At 38.2% G+C, this 17,138-nt stretch overlaps 1 protein-coding gene across 4 annotated transcripts in view; it reads right to left on the bottom strand.

Moving 5' to 3' along the window:
* The window catches only part of LOC101742301 (hemicentin-1), a 166,132-nt gene that overhangs the window by 137,504 nt on the left and 11,490 nt on the right, over positions 1-17,138 (bottom strand). The gene's annotated exons all lie outside the window — the stretch shown is intronic.

The following is a 17,138-nucleotide window of genomic DNA, read 5'->3' as shown; positions in this document are numbered from 1 at the left end:
ATCCATGTCTTCTTCGGTCGACCTCTTCCCCCTCTACCGTGCAATACTATTTCCATACATCTCCTAGGTCATATCCAGTGTTCCAGATACTAAACATCTGTAATTAACGCATCAACACCGATCGAGAATCGAAACAATATACTAGAACAGCGAAGCGATGCTCAAGAATGTTCGCGTCCCTAATTATAACAAATTGAGTTACTTTGTTCACATTTTAATATTTTTATTTATATTCTAAGGCTGACCTTTCCGTTCGTTCATGTTGATTCAAAAACTATTCGAGGCCTTAAGGGTTCAAGGCAGTTATAAATTGGTGCCGATAAAATTCAAGTTTATTCTAAGTCTAATTTAAGATACAGTTCTGAGTTAGGCGACCAAAACGACATTATGTAACTTAGACAAAAAAAAGGACTTTTTGTGTTATGCTTATTTTTTTGTTTTTATTGCTTCATTGAAGTTATTATTATAATAATTGAGTATTATTTTTACGGAAAATACAAGTATTATGGATTTAAATGAAACTTATATACAAGTGCTGATGATGATGTGGATTAAATACGTTTTTTATTTAATGAGAATCTAATGTAAAATTTAAAAAAAAAATGTATCTTATCCGACGGCGGGCGTTATTATCACCTAACAAAATCGATTACACAGATGACTAATTACGTCACGTCCGGGATACAGCTTTTTAGTTTTCTCCCTACCTGTTCGCTAGTAGCTAAAGGGGCTATTTCAGCTTCTCGCGAACGGTGAGGGTTGACAGGTTGAACCTGACAGAATTTGCTAACACTAACCCTAGCAATATGGGTGCCAAACATGGACTTACAACACAAAAATAAAAACAAAATTAGCGACCTGTCAGAAAGCGATGGAAAGAAGTATATTGAATATAAGAAAAATACAAAGGATAAGAAGCGAATACATTAGAGAGAAAACAAAGCTGATAGATGCTCTCAGGTACGCTCTGACACAAAAGTGGCGCTGGGCAGGACATCTTGCGAGATATACGGATAAAAGATGGACATTAGAAATTACAACATGGGAAGGACCAGCGGGCAAAAGAAGAAGAGGACGACCAAGAAGCAGATGGATCGACGAAATAACAGCAGTAACTGGAAAAGAATGGAGAAACAAAGCCAAGGATAGGGAAGAGTGGAGCAAGCTGGAGGAGGCCTATACCCGAATGGGGTTTCAAGCACAAGTTTATATTTAATTTTGTAATTTTTATTTGATAAGGTGTTTTTTCTTTTTTTCTATTTGTGTTTTGGAAATTAAATGGGCTTATTATTATTATTATTTATTTATATTTATTTAAAATCTTATTAATTACATAATATTTTTTAAAAAAGATATTAAAAATACAATTTTTAAAAAACACTATATAAAAATAGATTGCCGCTGATGGCGGTGTCTACGACACAAGCCACCAGTGGTTAGGACTCCAGAGTGAGAAACCTCCTCACAATGCGTGCAGTATCGAGGATAACTGCTTTCTGTATTAGGCCCTTAACCCAGCTGGATAACGAAAGTTTCTTAAGATGTTGATCGAAACTTTTCGCTATCAAGCCGTGTACCGATACAACTATTGGAACAATGATGGTTGAATCAACATGCCACATGGCGGTGGTCTCGTGGGCCAGGTCTAAATATTTTATTAATTTGTCCTTTTCTGCCTTCACGAGGTTCTCGTCATGAGGAATGGTGACATCAACCAACACTGCTCGACGCGCAGATCGATCTATTATCACAATATCAGGTTTATTGGCAACAATATACCTATCCGTGATAATAGATCGGTCCCAGTAGAGCGTAACATGACCATTATCAAGAACTGGTTGAGGTTGGTATTGGTAATAAGGTACAGCAGAATCAAGAAAACCATATTTCAGAGCAAGTTGTTGATGGATAATCCTAGCCACTTGGTTATGTCTATGCAAGTACTCGCCGTTAGCAAACCGAGAACAGCCAGAAACAATATGTCTAATAGACTCTCCCGGACGGTGGCATGCCCGACAAATGTCGACCGTCCCATCCTTTAGTATATATTTCCGGTAGTTGTTCGTCATGATAACTTCGTCCATAATTGCAAAGATAAAACCTTCAGTTTCCCCAAAGAGGTTACTGAATCGTAACCAGGCCACGGAAGCTAATTGGTCTACATCAGGCCCTGTGAGAGCCCGGTAGAACCTACCGTGTAACTCCTTGCTCCTCCATACAGTTATGCGATCTGAAATACTCTCTACCTTCAGCCTCTTCCAATTCCCGTTAGCTAAGGATAGCGGAGTTAGCCCCTTATCGACTGCAACGACATCCCGATACATATTCACGTTCATCTTAAGGAAATATTCCCTAAGGTTGTATATCTCTCGGTTATGTAGATCCTTGGCATTCAAAATACCACGACCCCCACATTTCCGAGGAATATACAACCTCATTACAGACGAACGTGGATGATGCATTCTGTATGCCGTTAACAATCGCCTGACTTTTCTGTCCAGTACGTCCAGCTCTGATTGCGTCCACCTTAGTATGCCAAAGGAATATGTTAACATAGGCATGACCCAACCATTAAACGCTCGGATTTTGTTTCCGCCTGATAAATGGCTTTTTAAGACCTTTATAAGACGACCAAAAAACCGATCTCTAAACGATTGTTTCATATCTGCGTCAACAATATTCAGCACTTCAAACATACCAAGGTACTTGTAAGTTTCCGATTCACAAAGAGACTTGAGGACCACACTATGGTTAAGTAGTAAGCAATCTGAGCTTACAACTTTACCTCTCTGTACATCTATGAACGCACATTTATCAACACCAAATTCCATCCCAATGGCTTTACTAAAATTGTCGGTTATTTTAAGTAAACTCATTAAGTCTGGTTTTTTGGAAGCAAATAATTTGAGATCATCCATGAACAAGAGATGTGATATAGCCTCAGCTCCTCTGCGAAGTCGGTAGCCTAGCGTTGAATCTTTAAGTAATGTACTTAAAGGATTAAGCGCCAAACAAAACCACAAAGGACTCAGACTGTCGCCCTGAAAGATACCCCGCTTAATCCTTATTAAATTCGGGGCAGCAGAAGAAGTCATCTGACCTGGTTGACTAAGAAACGTAGACCATTGACCCATGCATGAGCTAAGAAAGGAGCATAGTATGGGATTTATTTTATATAGCTCTAAAACTCTCATTAGCCATGTATGAGGCACAGAGTCATACGCTTTCTTATAATCAATCCAAGCCATATGAACGTTCCTCTTACTCCGCCGAACTTGTTGAGTAATGGTCATGTCAATGAGTAGCAAATCTTTTGTACCTCGAGACCCTGCCTTACATCCATTCTGATTAGGTGATAAAATGTTATTATTAAAAATGTGATTTTGAATTTTGATTCTCAAAATGGATGTAAGTAGCTTATAGATAGTAGGTAAGCATGTAATTGGTCTGTAATTCTTGGGATCCGAGGTATTGCCAGATTTATAAATCAAATAAGTGATACCAGATGTCATGAAATCTGGGAGTGATCCCAACTCAAGGGCCTGTTGGAATTGAGCTGCCAGGCGTTCATGTGAACTTCGGATCCACTTGATCCAGTAACTGTGCAGTCCGTCCGGTCCCGGACTTTTCCAATTTGGCATCGAACGTACTGCACGAGAAACATCAACGGCGGAAATTGTTATTGAATCCATCTCTTTATACGATTCACATTCCCGCCTGACAGTTTGTATCCATTCCCCTTCAGAGTGACCAATGGGTATCGACCAAATATTATTCCAAAATGTTGACATGTCCTCTTCGTTGACATTGTATGGCTCATCGGTCACTTGGGATTGAGACGACTCCCAGTTTCTGTATACACTTCTTTGATCTCTTTGGAAAACTCTATTCAAATGGTATCGCTCAGATCTTAGACGATACCGACGAATACGGCTTGCCCAAGCATAAACTTTTTGCTTCCAGAAGTCTATGCGCTCAATAATACAGGTCATGTATTCGTTTGAACTTATTCCAGTTCCGGCAAAGGCCTGATCGACGAAACACATAACCCGTGGACGAGTATTTCCTTTCTGGAAGCACATAAGCTTTGCTATAAGAATCCTGGCCCTATCAATTCGCTTCTCAATTCTGCACTGCCATTGTGGTTTAGTAGGGGGTCGATAGGCTGTCTGGGTTAAATTTGGAGACTTAACCTCAGCTACACGACAAACCGCTACCGCACCGCAGTACAGAAGTGAGTGCGTATCAATTAGATCCGTACTTGATTCTAAATAGGGTTTTAGAATAGAGTCCAGGGCCCCTACAAGCGAAACATTACGTCTATGTATAGGCAAACGTGGTAATCGTGGTCTAGAGCAGGCGGAGACTAACCTATATTCTTGAATAGAATCCTCCAAAGCACTACTCAAACGCTCATAGTCCTGGTTACTTGCACAAACCTGTTCTTGAATTTCCTCATCGTGTTGTATTATTGGGGCGACGGTGTCAGTTACCACTTGGTTTTCTTGTGGTTCGATGGGAACAGGTAGCGCTTCGTAGCGTAGTCGATCAAGAAGAGACTGGTCCAACAGCCTAAGCCGCTGGATAGCCCTCACCTGATCTGACAGTCGTTGTGTCGAAACATTCACGGTCGGGCACAATGTCTGAAACACAGAAAACATTTTTGAGCGATACGCAGAAAGGTTGGTTTCTCCCTCCGTAGCCTCATAGTACGCTCGCATGACATTTATATTTATATTTTCGTTCCAACGCATGCGAGAGCGCACTACACCACTGGTAGCGGGGACCGTAGACGGGGCATTTCGCCTCGTTGATCCCAAGCGTGCCAATGGTGGGCGGCCCCGGCGCACAGGTCTTGGCGGCGCAGGGGACGGCTGTGTTTCGTCGCTGGATAAACTTTCAATTCTCGTCGGACTTGGAGAGCCATCCGACGAACACGACGGAATACATGGTGATGTTCTTTGTGCGCCACAGGTCACCTGTCTACACTGTCGACTTGGGTTTTTCCTTAATGCAGTTGTCGTCGACATGGACGTGTCACATTGCAGTTTTCTTTAAATTCTTTATTTTCATTTTTGCATCCAACTTTACACTTTCTCTTTTTGTTTTTATCATTTTTAAAATTTAATTATTTGTATTTTTTCTGTAAATATTTGTAAAAATTTAGGTAAAATTAAATAAATTTTAATTTTGCAATTTTTGACACGTCTGTTGTTGTAGACGGTTTCCATGGTATTTAGATTATTATTATTATTATTAACCCTAGCAAGAGCAGTGCTTCGCAGAGTCTACCGCCGGATCGGAATCGCGACTCACTGAGAAGATCCGGCGAGAAACGCAGCGGGCTGTGTCTATAGGTCCGTTCGCTCGTCGAACTCTTCGTCGTGATCGACGAATTCCACGAGGACGGTGACCGTTGACTGTTGACGATGAAAAAGGGGCGGCGACTGGCAACCGTGCGTTTAGTCGCATCAATGAAAACGTTCAACTACAAAAAAGAACCAAGCACAATAATTATTTTTGTGCTCATTATTCAAACATCGAATACACTATGGAGTTGTTAAAACATTAACAAAATTTCGTAATGTAGCCTTTTTTGTGCTTTTTGTCCAATCACAGGGCGTTTAGTGTTTCGTAATAACTCGTACATAGTTGTATTGTGTGTTCATTGGTTAATTAAGTACTCCACGGTTGTGTTTAGGCAAAAAACGTTTTATGGTCATTTAATTCATATTCATAAAGCGAAACTCGAATGTTTAATAGTTGATTTGCTTTTTTATTCTTATATATTTAAGTATTATTTTAGCACATTCCGATTTGGAGGTCATTCAACTCAAGGCCGTGTAACTTCTGATTCATTCGACACTCAGTTGTCATACTGTCCAATCTCTATTTCGAACGAGTTTCGCACCTAAAGTTGTTGCGAAAAGTTCAAAATCGCATATCATGTTCGTTGCGTGTTAGCTGGTGTTTCCGAATTTGCAACATCATGGATACTTACATCATACTTTTCAAGCTGAGTGACAGCAGTTTGGTGGCTTAGAATAGCAGCATCCCATCTCTTCGCGTGGATGTCGTAAACGACTAAGGGATTGACCGGCGAAATGGGAGAAACGTTCTCAGAGTATTCCTGACTGAGCCCTTGTTCGCCCACCTACCCTGGTGAAACTGGAAAGGCCTCTGGGCAACCAGTAATTCCTCAATCATAAAAAAAGAAGAGCAGGGAGAGATGGCGGGACATCGTGAGACGCATCAAGTCTGCCCCTTCCTTCACTACATGACGATCACGACCACTCTGTCAAGAGTGACACAATTGAGAAGAAGAAGAAGAAAAAAAGAAAGTATTATACTAGTCAATCTACAGTCAACATTTACTGGCACTAACATGCTGTCTATATCTGCCGCGAACCAGGCCTTCCAGCTCGAAGGGTGTGACGGCTCTAATAATACATAAATTGGCGATTTTATTATGAAATTAAAACTGACTTCACATATCAAGAAGGCGAAATAACGACGTGAGGACTTTAACTTTGAAAATAATTTCTTGAAATGAACCGTGAACTGTGTATCAAATAAAATCGCACAGAAACAAATTGCCAGCCCGCGGTAGCCTTAATTATACTCAAATAGCGGATATCTGTTCAAACTATGTAGTATGCTTAAGGATATTATTGCCATAACGGTAGGTTTAAATTAATCCCATTGTCAGACCGCACACACATCGATTTGGTAATAGATCGATGCGTACACACAACTATTTGTTTATTTTATTTTTTTGCTTAGATGAGTGAACGAGCTCACACCCCACCTGGTGTTAAGTGGTTACTGGAGCCCATAGAATTCTACAACGTAAATGCCGCCATCCACCTTGAGATATGAGTTCTAAGGTCCACACAATTTTTTTATATATTTTTTTTTGTTTCAAGATATCTTGAATAAGTAGTATTTTATTTAAAAACATATAAAATAAATGTCGTACGATTTGTAGTAATTATTTAGATTGGTGTAATCAATTAAAGGAAACGTACGCGCCTTATACATACGACTATAATCAAATTGAAATAAGTGAATTGAAGCGAATTAGTCGCCACGATTCGAGTTAATAGTTAATGCCGTCGGTAGAGCCTATCAATAATGGATAAAACGGTGTGCTAGTGTTCAATGGTGTTGTGATGTGGTTGATTTTCGTCTAATGGTGCCCTAGAACTCCAGCGATATCGTCTAAGTCAACTAGTGGTAGGACCTCTTGGGAGTCCGCACGGGTAGGTACCACCACCCCGCCTATTTCCGCCGTGGAGCAGTAATGCGTTTCGGTTCGAAGGGTGGGGTAGCCGTTGTAACTATACTTAGACCTTAGAACTTATATCTCGAGGTGGGTGGCGCATTTACGTTGTAGATGTCTATGGGCCCCAGTAACCACTTAACACCAGGTGGGCTGTGAGCTCGTCCATCCATCTAAGCAATAAAAAAAAAAAAGAAAATAGTGGGCTGCCATAGCCGTTTTCGCCAACGACTTCTGTTGTCAGGCCCTCTTGAGGAGTAGCGTTTGATTGGAGTATAGCCCGCGGTCGCCCCTCACAGTACCATCGGGTTCGTTCGATTAACAATTACTCGTAATGTAACATTTGGAATGAACGGTGCTTACCGAGCTCTATGACATGTCATTTTACAAACTGTTATAATATTAACTAGTATATTAATTAATTTACCTAAGACCGAAAAGTGCCTCTAGCAGCACTTTCCGGCCTAACATATACTAGAGCCCCGTTGGCTCGAAGTCAGTCACTCTGCGTCGTTACTATGAGCCACACTCTTTCTAAGTAGAATTTTGTATCTTCAAAGTGAATAAAATCTTTTTTAAAAAGAGTTTTTCAAAGTCCAGTATAACATTGGTGGCAGCTCAAGGGATTTGAAAAAGAAAAATCCCCGGAACGTCTTCCGAAAATAAAAGTGAGAATAACTATTAAAAGTGAAAAATAACAACTAAAAGTGAAAATAACTAAATAAATAAGTGAAATAAGTGAAAAGAAAATATTTACTTACTAGTATTCTGAACATACTAATCTCATCATCCCGTGGAAATCCTGGAAAAGATCTGCGCGTACTACATTTACCTTAATCTCCTGCGAAGAAATCTATCTACTATTTCATCCTGCAACATCTTTAGAACCTGTATCCTGTTGGTGGCTGTGCGTCGTAAAATCTTGCAAATAAAATTCATCGTGAACAATCCAAGGCCGAAGCAATTGTTACCTGTTACCTGCCTTATCGCTGCGGAATGCTCCTGTTCGTCGCGCCGATATCCGCCGTCTACATACTGCTGACTCTGTAAGTCTCCGGACATTGTTGCGTTTTATAACTAAGGTTGTCAAATTTTTGTAATTGAATTCTAATCCATGTAATGTTGTAGTAGTTTGCCATTTGTTCCGTCTCCTCTATCTACATTTAAATTTAAATACTATGCCAAAAGTGCCTAAAACTGAAGAAAGTAAATTAAGCTTACCAATTCCAGAACCGGAACAGGTTGCAAGCAACATAGAAATTAAGTCGCCTACTCTATCTCCCCGTGTCACAAGAAAGACCGCCGCATTCCTCACTATGTCCGAACTCGACCTAAATACTCTGTTTAAATTTGTTAAATGTTACGATGGTAGCCGCGATACCCTCAACTCATTTTTAGTTAATTGCGACAACGCATATGATTTAGCATCAGAATCACAGAAACACATATTGTTCAAGTATATCCTTAGCCAATTAAATGGAAAAGCAGAAATTGCCTGTTCCATCAAAGAGTTTTCGACATGGGAACAGTTAAAGGAGTTTCTCAAAGCTCAATTCAGTGAGCGTAAACATTACTCACATCTTTTAACCGACCTTCAAGAAAGCAGACAAGGGACACAAGAAAATGTTGGTCAATACGCTCTACGAATCGAGACATATCTATCTCAACTTTTAACAGAAATCTCCCTTTCGAACACAAAAGTAAAAGAACTCCCTGGTCGGACAGCGGCCATGGAAGACCTGGCTCTACACCACTTCTTAATGGGACTTAATCCCCGAATAGCAACGATTGTGAGATGCAGGTCTCCCAAAACTCTCAATGAAGCTATCAATATTGCAATTTCCGAAGAGCGCATTCAACAAAGCATGTTCAACAAACGCCCTGTAAATACGGAAAATAGGTTTTCTAAATCTAACAGAATTGATAATTTTAATCAAACTCCCTATCGTCCACAGACCTATCGTCCTAATCCTAATAATTTTAACCGTAATAATAATTTTAATAATAGCTTTTGCCGATACTGTAAATCCTCCGGACACTCTATTGAAAATTGCAAAAAGAGAGAATTTAAAAATCGTGCTCGTGAATTCGAAAATCCGTCTACTTCCGGTTTCAGACCACAACGCGTAAATTTTGTTGATAAATGTGAATACAAAAATAACACAAACGATTACGAGAACAATTACACTGAACTTGAAAACAATGACAACGCACACGAAAACGCTAAACCAAAAAACGAGTAGGTGGCCCGTATAGGTGTCGTGCGAGGCACCACAATATTAACAAATTCGACGCTGCTCCTACTAAGACCATAATGTCACCTAATAATAAGAAATCAAACACATATCCTAAATCCCCTGAGTCCCCTGAGTCCCCTGAGTCCACTGAGTCCACTGAGTCCACTGAGTCCACTGAGTCCACTGAGTCCACTGAGTCCACTGAGTCCACTGAGTCCCCTGAGTCCACTGAGTCCCCTGAGTCCACTGAGTCCCCTGAATCCACTAAATCCGCTGAGTCGTCTAAAACAGAAACCAATAAAATATTCGAAATAAACGTCGATCCTACAAAAAAATTACTTCCTTACGTCATGATCGATTCACCCATATCGGAAGTCCCACTTTCTTTACTCATTGATTCAGGTTCAGCAATCTGTTTATTAAAATACTCTTGCTTCCAAAATTTCCCCAAACTTATAGAAGAACAAATAACTTTAAAGGGTATCGAACCAGAAGTGAACACTACAAAGACAATGGGTCATTTCACATTAAAAATGAAACTAAATAGTTCATCCCATGACTCAATAAATCACAAATTCCACGTCATAGACAAGATTCATCTGCCTTATGACGGCATCATCGGATCAGATATGCTGAATCATTTCGGCTGCATGATTGACTATACTAAAAATCAACTTAAATTAAATAAAACATATTTACCACTCCGTTTTAATGAACCAACTTATACTATACCTGCTAGATCAGAAATGATAATCGAATGTTCCGTTTCAAACCCTGAAGTTAAACAAGGTCTTGTATTAGATCAAACTCAATTAAAGGATATCCTAATCGCAAATTGCCTAGTTAAAGTAAAAGAAAACAAACGAATAAACTTAACTGTAGTAAATATCTCTGAGTCTCCTAAAACTCTAACTTCAAACCTCAACATAACTTTGATTCCACTAGAACCTTCTGTCTTACATTCAAAAGAAACTTCAGAACAATACTCAATAAATACCGTTCAAACCCAAAATACCTTCCAACGAACTAAAGAAGTCCTAAATCAACTTCGAGTATCACACCTAAATTTTGAAGAATCTAATTCTCTTTACCAAATATGCTCTGACTATTCAGACATATTCCACTTACCTGGTGAACCATTGACATCAACTAACGTACTACGTCATAACATAAAAACCACAACCAATGATCCTATCCATGTAAAATCATACAGATTTCCCGAATGTCACAAACATGAAGTTCAAACTCAAATAGAGAAAATGCTTAAAGATGACATTATACAACCATCAATGTCTCCATGGTCTGCTCCTATTTGGGTAGTCCCGAAGAAACTTGATGCCTCCGGCCAGCGTAAATGGAGAGTTGTTATCGATTACAGGAAACTAAACGACATCACTATAGGTGACTCTTATCCTATCCCCAACATAAATGAAATTCTAGATCAACTCGGAAAATCAAAATATTTCTCCACGTTGGATCTTGCCTCTGGATTTCATCAGATCCAAATGTCTGCCGAAGATGCTCCTAAAACCGCTTTCAGTATTCCACAAGGACATTTTGAATTTAAAAGAATGCCATTCGGACTCAAGAACGCACCATCAACGTTCCAGAGATTAATGAACTCTGTCCTCTCAGGTCTGCAAGGCACTCGCTGCTTTGTGTATCTTGATGACATTGTAATATACTCGTATGACCTTGACTCTCATATGAATAACCTCGAAAGTGTATTTAAACGTCTACGAGAATTCAATCTTAAGCTTCAACCCGATAAGTGCGAATTCCTTCGAAAGGAAGTCTCGTACCTTGGCCACCTGATCACTGATGAAGGAGTCAAACCTGACCCAGCTAAGATCCGAGCCGTATCTGAATTTCCAGTTCCTAAATGCCCGAAAGATGTAAAATCTTTCCTAGGGCTTATGTCTTACTACCGAAAGTTTATTCCAGAATTTTCAAAAACAGCTAAATCATTAACTTCCCTATTAAAGAAAGATATCACCTTCACTTGGAACAACGAACAACAACTCGCTTTTGAAACACTCAAAAATCGTCTAATTTCTCCTCCTCTCCTCATATATCCCGATTTTACTAAACCATTTACCCTCACCTGTGATGCCTCTAACTACGCAATTAGTGCTATCCTCTCGCAAGGAGATCCAAATAGAGATAAGCCAATCGCTTACGCATCCCGGACCCTAAACAAAAGTGAAATAAATTACAATGTTACAGAAAAAGAATTATTAGCAATTATGTATGGGTGCAAAACTTTTAGACCTTACCTATATGGTCAAAAATTCAAAATCATAACCGATCATAATCCACTTAAGTGGCTTTTTAACCACAAAGACCCCTCAAGCAAGATGCAAAGATGGAGATTGAAATTAGAAGAGTATGACTACGAAATAACCCATAAAAAAGGCAAATTAAATTCAGCTGCAGACGCACTATCCAGATACCCCGTCAACCCTGTCAGAAGCTTAAATAATATAAACTCTGACCCAATTCCCGTCTTACCTATTTCTGACCCTCTGATCTCTTCTCAACCTGTACCCGAACAAAATCCACATCACTCTAACACATCTAATAGTGAACCTCCTCTTGAAACACTTCCTCTAGACGGCTTACTTACGTCAAGTCCTTTTAACCCTGATGATTACAACTTACCTTCACTAGAACCCCTTCAAGATATCGATCTCCTACCAAACAGTCCGTTCAATCCTGAAAATGAAATAGATGACCGCAATCTTAATAACAATGATAACATAAATCCTCCGACTAACAGTACTCCCAACCCTATGATTGATGATGAAAACCTACCAAGAAATCCATCAATTAACCTTCCGAGTCCCGAACCAAATTGTGAATCCTATACAGACTTTCTGAAAACTTTATCAAATAATAACCATACTTACAATACTAAAATTTGCGAACATGCAAATTCATTACTATCAACCGATTCAAAAATCATAGTCATTCCAACATCCATCGACCTCGATGAAACTAATCCATACATTGAAGAAATCCTGAATAACCAAGAAAATATCTCTGAATTCCTTAATGAAGAAAGAACCTTACATTCATTCCTTAACCTGAATGTTAAAGATAAATCTTATTATTTTTTATTCACAAAAGTATATCATTTCGACACTCCTCAGTACCCTCAACTATTTAAATCCTTACAAAATCTCCGAAATCATTTACTTATAGAAAAGGACATTCCAGTGAATATTGCTATATCAGACTTTAATGATCCATTCTTTAAACCAACTTATTCTAAAATATATAACATTCTTGCTTTTTTATTCCACAACACAGATATTACAATTAAAATCTACAAAAACTCAGTAGTTTTTCCAGCCCCTAGCGAGATTTCAAAAATCCTTAAAGAAAATCATGACCTTCCCATCGCTGGTCATGTAGGCACATCACGAATGTATAATCGTATTAAAGAAAAATATCATTGGAAAAATATGAAATCAGACATTGAAAATTATGTGAAAAAGTGCATACAGTGTCAAACGAATAAGGCGCTAAGACAAATAAACAGGCAACCGATGCAGATAACCTCTAGTTCAACAGCCCCATTTCAACGCATCGCCTTAGACATCGTCGGACCATTACCAGAAACTGGTCAAGTTAAGCTTAAATATATATTAACATTGCAAGACGACCTAACAAAATACTCTACTGCCTACCCTATTAGTAATGCCTCAGCCGAAGAATGCTGCGAATGTCTCATACATTTTATATCCCTTTTCGGAATACCAAAAATAATATTAACAGACCAGGGTACAAACTTCACCGCCGACCTTTTTAAGAAAACTTGTGAATTCCTCAAAATCAAACAATTATGGTCTTCGCCCTACCATCCTCAAACACAAGGAGCCTTGGAAAGGAGCCATTCTACACTAAAAGAATATTTAAAATCATACGTTAACGAAAATCAAACCAACTGGCACAAATATGTTTACACCTATGTCCTAGCCTACAACACTAATGTACATACTACTACAAAATTCACACCCTACGAATTACTCTTCGGCCATAAACCCTATCTACCCGATTCTATTTACGATCCTAGTCCTAGTGGTACCTATCATGAATATGTTAAAATGCTAAATCATCGCCTCAAATTAACACGCGATAAAGCTTTAGAAAATATCCAGAAATCAAAAGAAAACTCCAAAACCTATTATGACCGAAGGTCTCGCCCTTCCACGTATAAAATCGGTGATATGGTATATCTAAAAAACCACTTACGTCTACGGAAAGCATTATCACCCTTATGGAAAGGACCATACAAAGTGGTAAAAATACATGGAAACCACACACTTTCCCTTCTCATAAATCGACGACACGTAAGACATCATTATGATGAAATTAAACATGCAGAAGTTGAAACCTAATAAGTATGATTGTGTAATTAATATGATTAACTATTTTATTAGTTTTATTTCCTCTCTAGTATAACTTAACTCAGTAGCCTTTAAGTTAAAAACATTTATCGTAAAACATAAATAATAATAAATACATTCTCTTACAGCCTGTCGGCACCATGTCAAGGCCTATCACGCACTCGAGAAATTACCAATATCGAACAAATTACGAAAAGCCCTGGCATCTACTTTAATCCCTCGGGATCTGTTAGGTTAATTAGTGATTATTTACATGTATTAGTACCAATGGACATAGACTACATTAAACCCCATATAGATAACATTCAGACGGTTTTGCATTCAGCCAGATACTTCTGTACTAAAAACAATGTGGTTGACGACCTAGAGTGCGAGAATATGTTCATGCCCCTTTTATCTATGTTCAATGATATCTCAAGGGACTACCATGCCATTTCTCATCTTATCCAAAGTAAATCAAAGAGGTCTGCGTGGATTTCCGGCATCGGCACTATTCTTAAACATATAATAGGCACCATGGATGAGAATGATGCTATAAGGTATAATAAAGCCATTCAAATACTTAAAGATAATAATAGAAAAACTCTAGATTTGATAAAAGAAAATATCCTTATCTCCAAGTCGGCAATTATAACACTCAACGAATCCATAATTGAAATCAACACTAATGAACATAAATTAAACAAAATGATTGAAAACCTATCTTCCAGTATTAAAAACCTAACAAAGGCAAGTAATGCCTTGTTGTTTAAATCTACAATACATGACATGATAAATGTTATTCAATCAAATATGTTAAACTTGTCCTATAAACTAGAAGACATCATAAACTCAATTTTGTTTTCAAAAACCAATACGCTACATCCATCAGTCATAACACCCAAAGATTTGTATTATGACCTTGTTAACAATGTTAAATATCTACCTAGATATTCGGAATTAGCTGTAAGTTTAGAATTAGAAAACATATATGTACTTATAAATCTCTCGGAAATTATTACATGTATTTTAGAAAATAAGCTTATATTTAGTCTTAAAATTCCTCTAGTACTCATTGATACTTATACTTTGTATAAGACAGTACCTATACCAGTACCCCATAATGTAACATCCAAATCTTTTGCACTAATACTACCTACATGTTCTTATGTGGCCTTAAATCAGAGAAAATCGAAGTATCTTAAACTCGATAATCTTTCTAAATGTAAATCTATTAATAAGGAAACTCATATTTGTAAACAATTAGATGAAATAGACATACAAGACTACCCCATTTGTGAAACAGAAATAATGACAAAAGTCTTGAAATCACTTCCGAAACAGTGTAAAACTAAATTTTTATACGGCCATGCCAATATATGGCAATCCTTAAATAATAATAGATGGGTCTTCACACTATCTGAACCCACTAAACTCAACATTGAGTGCACAGACGAAACTACCGAATATATAGTTTCAGGAACAGGCATATTATCCCTGAAACCAAACTGCACTGGATTCTGCAAAAACATAAAATTAATAAGTAAAAGTTATCCTGAATATAAATTCAGTCACATACACTCAGAATTCAATTTAGTAAACGATACATGTTGTAACCCAGCAGTGTTTGAAAATTATAATTATACCGAATCTATTATAGGACTGCATAACTTAGAATCGAATAATTTAGACCAAATAATCAACAAAGCTGATAACATGCTACAAACCTTAAAACATTTAAAATCTCAGAACGAATCTATTTCGATAAGCACTCCCCATTCCATTGTCACATACTTATTTGTAATACTATTTGTTATTTTTATATGTTATTATTTTTGTCATAGAAAGTGCGTGGCTTTTGTGCGTAAATCTAAACCAAACGAAAACACGACGCAAATAAACACACCCCCACAAGAAAATATTCAACTAAATACCCAACCGCGAATAAGAATCCATTAAAACTTTATATTAAAATAATCATCGAAAACTTCGGAAAGCCGTAAGTTTTCGCTTAAAAGGGGGAGCTGTTATAATATTAACTAGTATATTAATTAATTTACCTAAGACCGAAAAGTGCCTCTAGCAGCACTTTCCGGCCTAACATATACTAGAGCCCCGTTGGCTCGAAGTCAGTCACTCTGCGTCGTTACTATGAGCCACACTCTTTCTAAGTAGAATTTTGTATCTTCAAAGTGAATAAAATCTTTTTTAAAAAGAGTTTTTCAAAGTCCAGTATAACAAAACGAAGCTTGCGGAGAGTACTCAAAGATAATCACCGAATTGGTTGTGCCCCTGGCATTGCTGACGTCCATAAGCGACGGTAACCATTTACCATCAGGAGGGAGGGGGGGGCGTATGCTCTTCGTCCTACGAAAGCAATAAAAAAACTTCATTGAAATCGTGAACGTGCCTTGCAAAATCACGACACGACTCCGTAGTAACATATTTCGTTAAAGATGATCCACACATCGTAAACAAAAGCAAAGAGTATTCATGCAGACCTTAAAGTAATTAATCATGGTGACGTAACAATTTCACAGCCGGAACAAATTAGAGCCTCTTAGAACATTGGAACGTGGAGAAATGGTTCGACCAGCCAAACAAAGTTTGACGGTAGGATTAAAAAAATCAATTTCCTCAACGAAACAAGGAAACTGCCTCGCGTGCTGTTTCAAATTCCATCTATTCCAAGTTCCATCTCGATCTCCCAACATTTGAAATCACGTCTCTGAGAACAATTTGCATTCGCATTGGCTTAAACATTACGTAATATAAACCAATATTATGAATATTGTATGTTCGGTTGTTTGCTATTTAATTACGTAAAAATGTTTTTATACAAACAGTAGGATTAAGCGTAGAAGGTATTCAATTAATTAGAAAGGGTGTAATCAAAGAAGACTAATGAAATATAAATCAACGTTTGTTAGCGTTGTTGTCTGTGTATTTATCGGTTTGTTGGTTCGCGCTTATCTTCTAAGCTAAATTCATTTTTATTTCGTTATCATAGGTAGAAATTCGTTTGGTACAGAATATAGGCATTTTTTTTCATTGCCTTTGTGGGTAGACGAACGGGAGCAGACGTGTTCTGAACTGGAGACTGCGTACAGGTAAGCGCAGCGTTGGGCGTCCCCTTGCCCGTTGGACCGATGACTTGCAGCGATATGCTGGAAAAGATTGGATGCGGAAGGTGGAGGATCGTTCATTGTGGCGGACTATGGGAGAGGC

Source organism: Bombyx mori, chromosome 25 (genome assembly GCF_030269925.1).
Source record: "Bombyx mori chromosome 25, ASM3026992v2".
NCBI lineage: Eukaryota > Metazoa > Arthropoda > Insecta > Lepidoptera > Bombycidae > Bombyx > Bombyx mori.
Note: the sequence above shows the minus strand (reverse complement) of the source record. Positions and strands in the feature narration are given on the sequence as shown.